The sequence below is a fragment of the Sminthopsis crassicaudata genome, chromosome 3 (assembly GCF_048593235.1).
Source record: "Sminthopsis crassicaudata isolate SCR6 chromosome 3, ASM4859323v1, whole genome shotgun sequence".
NCBI lineage: Eukaryota > Metazoa > Chordata > Mammalia > Dasyuromorphia > Dasyuridae > Sminthopsis > Sminthopsis crassicaudata.
This window is the reverse complement of record NC_133619.1, coordinates 588404220-588411769: the sequence shown is the minus strand read 5'-3', so window position 1 is coordinate 588411769 and position 7550 is coordinate 588404220. Positions and strand designations below refer to the sequence as shown.

Here is a 7550-nt window from a genome sequence, read left to right as displayed (position 1 = left end):
AGGACAAACTCTATATTCAAACTCAATATGAGTTAGCAATGTGATGCAGCATTTAAGAAAGCTAATGTCACCTTGAGTTGCACTATTAAAAGAGGTATGGCTTCTAGGAATAAGGTGTATCCCCCACTAGTCAGCCCACTCCTAGAGTAGTGGGTTCAGTTCTAAGTGACATTATGAAAAGCTAAAGAACATCCAGATGAGGACACCAAAGATGATGAAGAATCTTGAGTCAAATGAGTTTAAGTTAAGAAAGTTGAAATATTTAGTTCAGAGAAGACTCAGTAGGGACATGATAGCTGCTTCAAGTATCTGAAAATCAAATGAAAGAGAAGTTGGATTTCCTCTATTCGGTTCCAGAGAGTACAACCAGAATGGATGAGTAGAAGTGTTAAAGAATCCATTTTAATTTTAGTATGAGGGAAACTTCCTAATAATAATGAAGCTGCTGATAGCAAAGAACTGGAAATTGAGGTGATGCTCATCAATTGAAAAATGAGTAAACAAGTTGTGATACATGATTGTGATGGTACACTACTGCTCTGTAAGAAACCATGAACTACTTTTTATGGTGGCTAAGCATTACATAGCAAAGAGAGATCCATCAATGGTTGAACAAGCTGTGGTATATGATTGTAATGAAATATTACTGCACTATAAAAAATGATAAGCTGTATGATTTCAGAAAAATCTGGAAAGCTTTACATGAACTTATGCATAGTGAAGTGAACAGAACCAGGAGAATGTTGTATACAATAACAGCAACATTGTTTGATGAAGAACTGTGAATGACAGCTATTTTTGGCAATATAAGACAATCCCAAAGGATTAATGATGAAGCATACTATCCAGCTCCATAGAAAGATATTGTTTGAATACAGACTGAAGTATGTTATTTTTCACTTTCTTTCTTTTTCCCCCTTTATTTGAGTCTTGTACAAAATAACCAACATGGAAACGTTTTACATAATTGCATATGTATAATCTATATCTAATTGCTTTTTGTCTCAGGGAATGGGGAAGGACAGAAGAGGAGAAATAAAATTTGAAACTTAAAACTTTAAAAAATATTTTAAAATTGTTTTGACAAGTAATATGCATTCACATATGCATACACATATATAAATAATATATAAAGTTATGAGCATATTGACTTTACAAAAACATGGAAAGATTTGTTTGAAATAACAAAACAAAATGAGTGAAACCGAGAAAATTGTATGCAGTAACAATAATATCCAAAGAATAATTGTGAACACCAAGCTATTCTGAGTACTATAAATACTCAAATTAATTATAAAGGATCCTTGAAAAATAATGCTATCCACCTCCAGAGAAAGGACTGATAAATAGAAGTAAGCATCGTGGGGGTAGAGAGAGAGGAAAGGAGACAATTTGGAACTTAAAATGTAATGAGAGAGAGAAAGAGAGACAGAGACAGAGACAGAGACAAAGACAGACAGAGACAGAGAGATAGAAAGAGAGAGAGGGAAAGAATGAGACAGAGAAAAAGACAGACAGGAGGAAGGGAGGGAGGAAAAGAGAGAGAAGGAAAAAAAATGGAGCTGTACAGAGATGCCTGCCTGTGAGAGTAGGAGGTTCTTGGAGGACCATTTGGTTCATAAATTAGAAGGGGGATTCCTTTTGTGCATGAGTTGGACTATCTGGTCGAACATGTTTCCTTACAACCCTGAGATTTGGTGATTCTGAGATTCTATATCTACAACTGTCAAAGAGATATTCCTATAGTACAGGACTGCCCAAGTCATTTCCTTGTTCAAGAAACTGTAGTCTCCTATGTTTCTCTAGAATAAAATACTAATTCCTTTGTTAGACAATTCAAGTTTTTCAGAATCTATTCATAAACCTCATGGATATTCTTCTTCTTCACTCACTCTAAGTTCCACCCAAAGTGGAATATTTGCTCTTTCCCAAACACATTTCCTCTCTTGTCTCCATGCCTTTGCACAGGCTGTCCCTCAGGCCTGGAATGCTCTTCTTCCTCCCTGCTGTTTCTTGAAATTCCCAGTTACTTTTAAGGCTTAATTCAAGAGCCACCCTGTTTAGAAGACATTTCTTTCTGGATCCTCCCAGTCCCTAATCCTCCCCCAACCATGTGTACTTAAAAAAAAAATCTATATTTGGTATTTTCTTTTTGGTATACATATTCTTCATACTTTTTATTATTCATTAAATTACTAGTGAGAATTTATATATGCATACATATCCTATTTACTTATTGACATGCATTTTTGGCAAATGTCCTATTTTTACTTATTAATGTGCATGTGTCTTTTTGCTCCCACCTCCTACACTCAAGGCCTTTGAGGGTGGAACCTATCTTACTTTTGTATTTATATTTCCAGGGCTTTGCACAATATCTAGCACATAATACATACTTAATAAAATACTTGTTAGTTGATTGATTGATTGATTACTAGATAGACTAGAACACTGTGGTGTTGAGTAGAAAGGCTTTGAATAGCTGAGTCGGACTCCTGGCTTCCACATTAGAAGGTCCTTTATATCTCTACTTTGTGTTGCTATGGTGCCCATTATACCTAGCTCTGTCTGTTCTCTCCTTTTCTCTAGATCTAATCAGTCATTACACTTTGAATAACTTCCTCGGGCAGGGAATAGAACAAAGGTACTTGCTTTAGTTTGAATTTGAATTCACAGAGAAGGCATCAACAACTACATCCATTTTATATATTGGCAGACTAAGGCTGACAGAAAATAAGAAATTATCCTGCCAGGCCATCTGGCAAGGCAGGGGCAGTGATCAGAAGCCCACAAAGGATAAAGAAAGGGAAATGGCCACCACAAAGTGTTGGGAGGGAGGATGGGATAAAATATTTTTAATACAGCCTCGAAATCACTAAGCATGGTGACTATGAGGTATATGTGGGTGCATCTGAGACTGTGTATACATATGGCTACGTCTGTATGTGTGGGTTGCTAGATGCCCATGTATACAGTTGTATACATGTATATATTGTGTGCTGTATATATATATGTTTTTTTTTTTTTTTTTTTTTCTGTATGCAGTATACCTGGATAGTGTATGTATAGTGTAGGGGCATATTTAATGTGTATCTATGTGATACTTGCATGTATGTATAACTGACTTCACATATGGAAGTGAGTGTTAATTATCTGGTATTCACCAAGGCGAAAAACCCAGCCTGGCAAGATTGGCAATTCCGTAGGCTCTGCCACCAGAGAGTCTCTGGCGCAGGAGCCCACCAGCTGTGGCGCAGGCCAGGCCCAGACCTGGAGAAGGATCCGGGCTGGTGGGGAGGGAAGGAGATTCTAAGGTCAATCAGCGCCCCCACATACACCCCATCCTTGTGGAGCGCTAGCAAAGCCAGAGCATCCTAATCCTCCTCCTCCTCCCCCGTTCCCTTCTTCCTCCTCCCGGGGCCTCCCTCAAGCCCCGCCCCCACCTCCATTCCCAGCCATTGCTCTGGCGGGGGTGGGGGATGCTGCGGGAGACGCTCCTCCTTCCTCCTCTCACTCACCTACCTCCCCGCACCCCAGGAAAGCCAAGAGATGCGTCTTCCCCCTAGCAGGGGCCACTGCGGTGCCTGGCGCGCCCCCCGTCCCCTACCAGAGCCCCGGTCCCCGGCGTTCCCCCACCCAAAACGAAACCAAATGCCCACCCGTCCCAGAGCCCGGACTCACGGCCCAGAGGTGCCCGGGCCCACCCGGCTCTGGCTCTGGCTCCGCTCCGGCTCCAGCCGCAGGAAAGCGTCACTGAGTCACCGGCCCGACAAGGAGTGCGGAAAAGGGAGGGGCGGGGCCCTGGCTGCGGCGGAGGCTGCACAGACACACGGACACACGCACACGCAGAGGCTCACACTCAGGAGAGCGCGCGAGGCGCACGGACATACCCAGAGGCGCGGGTTTGGACACGCAAATTCAAGCGCATCCCGATCGCACGAACACACACACGTGTACACACTCAGAGGGAACACACAGCGGGTGGGAAAGGTAGGGGATGAGGGACGAAGGATACAGGCAGGAAAAAACCCTTTTTCTGAGAGGGAAGGGTACACACACACACACACACACACACACACAGAGCCATCTGTGTGCTCTTATCTGTAGATTCGTGATCTGTACTCACCCTTCCACTTCTAAATCCTAGAAATGCTATGATCTTTGCAGTGGAAATGGCAGAATGATATAGGATCACAATTTAGTGATGTATACTTCACAGTTCTAGGACTAGGTCCAGATAGAAGCTTACGTGTGCAAGTATGTATGCACAAGCACTCAATATCGGTAGTGTATAGGCTCTCCTCCTCTCTAATTTATTCTCTATCCCATTTACCAGAGACGTTATTTCAAACCTTATGTCTCTCCTCATGTCCCACCTCTCCTCCCCTCTCTGCAGCAGACGGCCTCACCCAGTATCTTACCTGAAAAAAATTGAGGCTATTTGCAGAGAGCTTTTCCCTTTCTTTTCATACCATATTCTCCTATTCTCCTCTCCTATCCCCTTTTCTCCATTCACTGAAATGGCTGTCTTCATTGCCAAAACTAACCCCTCTGAATGTACACTTGATCGCATTCTGTCTCTCCCATTTTCTACTATACATTATCTTTACTGTCATCCTTTTTTCTTTAATGATTGATTTCTTCCTATTTCCTGGTTCCTACAAGATACAAGACTAGAGGGACAGCTAGATGGTGCAGTGGATAGAGTGTTGGCCCTGAAGTCAGGAGGACCTGAGTTCAAATTTGGCCTCAGACACTTATTAATATTTCCTGCGGTGTGGTGTGACCCTGGGCAAGTCACTTAACCCTGATTGTCTCAGCAAAAAAAAAAGATACAAAACTATTTCCTACAGACTTTCAGTCTTCCCACCTATAAAGAAAGAACAGCAGCAATAATAACAACCCTCAGTAGATCCCATCATCCTGGCTAGCTATTGTCCTGAATCTTTCATCCCATACTACCTAAATTCTTTGAAAGTGATATGTACATGTGGTACTTCCAGTTCTCTCATTTTTCTTTCTTTTTTTAAAATTTACTTCTTTTTATTAACAAACATTTATTTTCTCTCCCTTTTATCTCCCCCTAAAAGAAAAAGAAAACCCTTATAACCAATACACATAGTAAAGCAAAACAAATTTCTATTTTGGCCATGTCCAAAAATATGTTTCTCATTCTGTATCTTGAGTCCATCACTTCCTGGGAGGTGGGTAGCATGATTCATAAGAGGTTTCTCTGAAATCATCTCTCTTTATTTCTTACAAAACAATATTCCATTAAGTTCAGATGTCATAATTTGTTTTTCCATTCTCTAAATGACGAGCACCCATTTAGTTTCCAATTGTTAGCCGCTACAAATAGAGCTGCTATAAATACTTTTGTACACATGAGTTCTTTTCTTTTTTCTGAGGCCTAACAGCAGTATAGTTGGATCAAAGGCTCTGTACAATTTGATGATGTTTTGGACGTAGTTTCATATTAGTTTTCAGAATGACTCACTTTTTTCCCCAAAGCCTCTGAAAAGTGGTTTCCAACCTCATCTTTCAATGGTAATTTATTTCTACAAAGTAACTCCTTCTCTTCCTTCTCTTCCTTTTCCTCCTTTTCCTCCTCTTCACAATTGGGGTTAAATGATTTGCCTAGGATCACACAGCTAATAAGAGTTGGAGACTGAATTTGAATTCAGATTCTCTGGACTCCAGGGCCAGTGCTCTATCCACTGCACCACTTAGCTGTCCCATAATCACTTCTTAAGAAGAAAATTTCATATTATCTTCTTGTTATACCTCCTTCTGGACCTATCTACATTTTACATTGTCGACTACTTCTTCCTCTTGGTTACTTTCTCCTCTGGATTTTCCTGATTTCATTCTCTCCTGGTTCTCTTTTAGTCTAACCTGTCCTTGAGCTCCTCTGCTATCATGTGACCTGTATCACAGCCCCTTAGCTATGGGTGGACCTCGAAGTTCGGTTCTGGGTCCTCTTCTCTATTCTTTTGCTTGGTGATATCATCAGTTCCCCTGGGCTCAATGATCAGATCTAGACTCAGGACTCTTATTTCTTGAGTTTCAATTTTGCATCAGCTGCCCCTGGATATTAAGAAATGGATATTCTTGGGGTATCTCAAACTTAGCATGTATAAAACTGAGCTCATTTTCCCTTCCAGATTTGCTCCTCTATCAAATTTTTGGTAGAATTGAGAACTGATCCAACTATTTTGGAGAGGAATCTGGAATTATTTTTAAAGAGTTATAAAACTGTATATCTTTTGACCTAACAATATCCAAAGATGATTAAGGAAAAATTAAAAGAATCTAAAAGATTACAAAATATTTATAGCAAAGAAGTGGAAATTGTGAGGATGCCTATCAACTGGCAATGGCTGAACAAGATGTAGCATATGATTATGATGGAATATTACTATTCTATAAGAAATGATGAGCTCTATAATAATAGAAAAAACATAGATATACTTGCCTGAAATAATGAAGACTGAAATGAGCAGAACCAAAAATGTTGTATACAGTAATAGCAATATTGTTTTACGAACAACTTCAAAAAAAAAAAAAAAAAAAAGAACAACTTCAAGTGAATAAGTCATTGTGATTTTTACAAATACCCAAATTACAAGGAATATATGAAGGAAAATTTTATCTGCATCCAGAGAAAGAAATGATAAGTAGAAATATGCACAGATGGTGTATATATATATATATACATGTATATATATGTGTATATATATACATGTATACATGTATATATATATGTGTGTGTATATGTATATATGTATATATATATGTGTGTGTGTATATATATATATATATATATGTTTGTGTGTGTATATATACATACCTACATATATCTAATAGCCATCTCTTAGGTGCAATAAGGGAGAAAAGAAAAGAAGAAAATAAATTTATACAATAACTTTATTACATATTTTAAAGGAACAGCAAGTTGAATATCATATATTTGTAGTTTCATGTGCAATCATCTTTTTATTTTGCTGTGTTTGGGAAATTCTTGTTTTATTCATACATTTAAAATAAAATAAGAAAAAATTTTAAACATGCCAAATCTTGCTGTTTTTCCAGCTACAAAATTTACAGACTAATTCCCAGTGACTTTCCCCATACATCCCCCTCAACAGAGCTTTCCCTTATAACAAAGAAGGGAGGAGCAGCCTGATTATTATGGCAATCAGAATTGTGGGATTTTATAATTTCGTTTTCCTTCACATTATTGTGGTCATTATATCAAGGTTCTGTTTGCTCCTATTTAGGTTCATATAGATCTTTCTAAGTGTTTCTGAATTCTTCATATTCTTAATTTCTTATGACATAACATTTCATTATATTCATATCACTCAATTTGTTCAGCTGTTCTCTAATCGAAGGATATACATTTTGTTTCTAGCTCTTTGCTATCACACACAAAGAAATACTTCTACAAATATTTGGTATATATAAATCCTTCCTCTTTGTTTTTGACCTCCTTGGAATACAGACCTAGTAACTATGTTACCAGTTCAGTATGTACATTAAAAACAAAC

The 7550-nt window shown here is 38.7% G+C and overlaps 1 protein-coding gene across 1 annotated transcript in view; it reads right to left on the bottom strand.

The window, feature by feature from the left end:
- Positions 1-3819, bottom strand: part of C3H1orf216 (chromosome 3 C1orf216 homolog) — a 10479-nt gene extending 6660 nt beyond the window's left edge. Inside the window, exon 1 of the mRNA XM_074305106.1 lies at positions 3682-3819. The gene's annotated coding sequence lies outside the window, so the exon portion shown is untranslated. The remainder of the gene's footprint in view (positions 1-3681) is intronic.
- Between the last annotated feature and the right edge of the window lie 3731 nt (positions 3820-7550).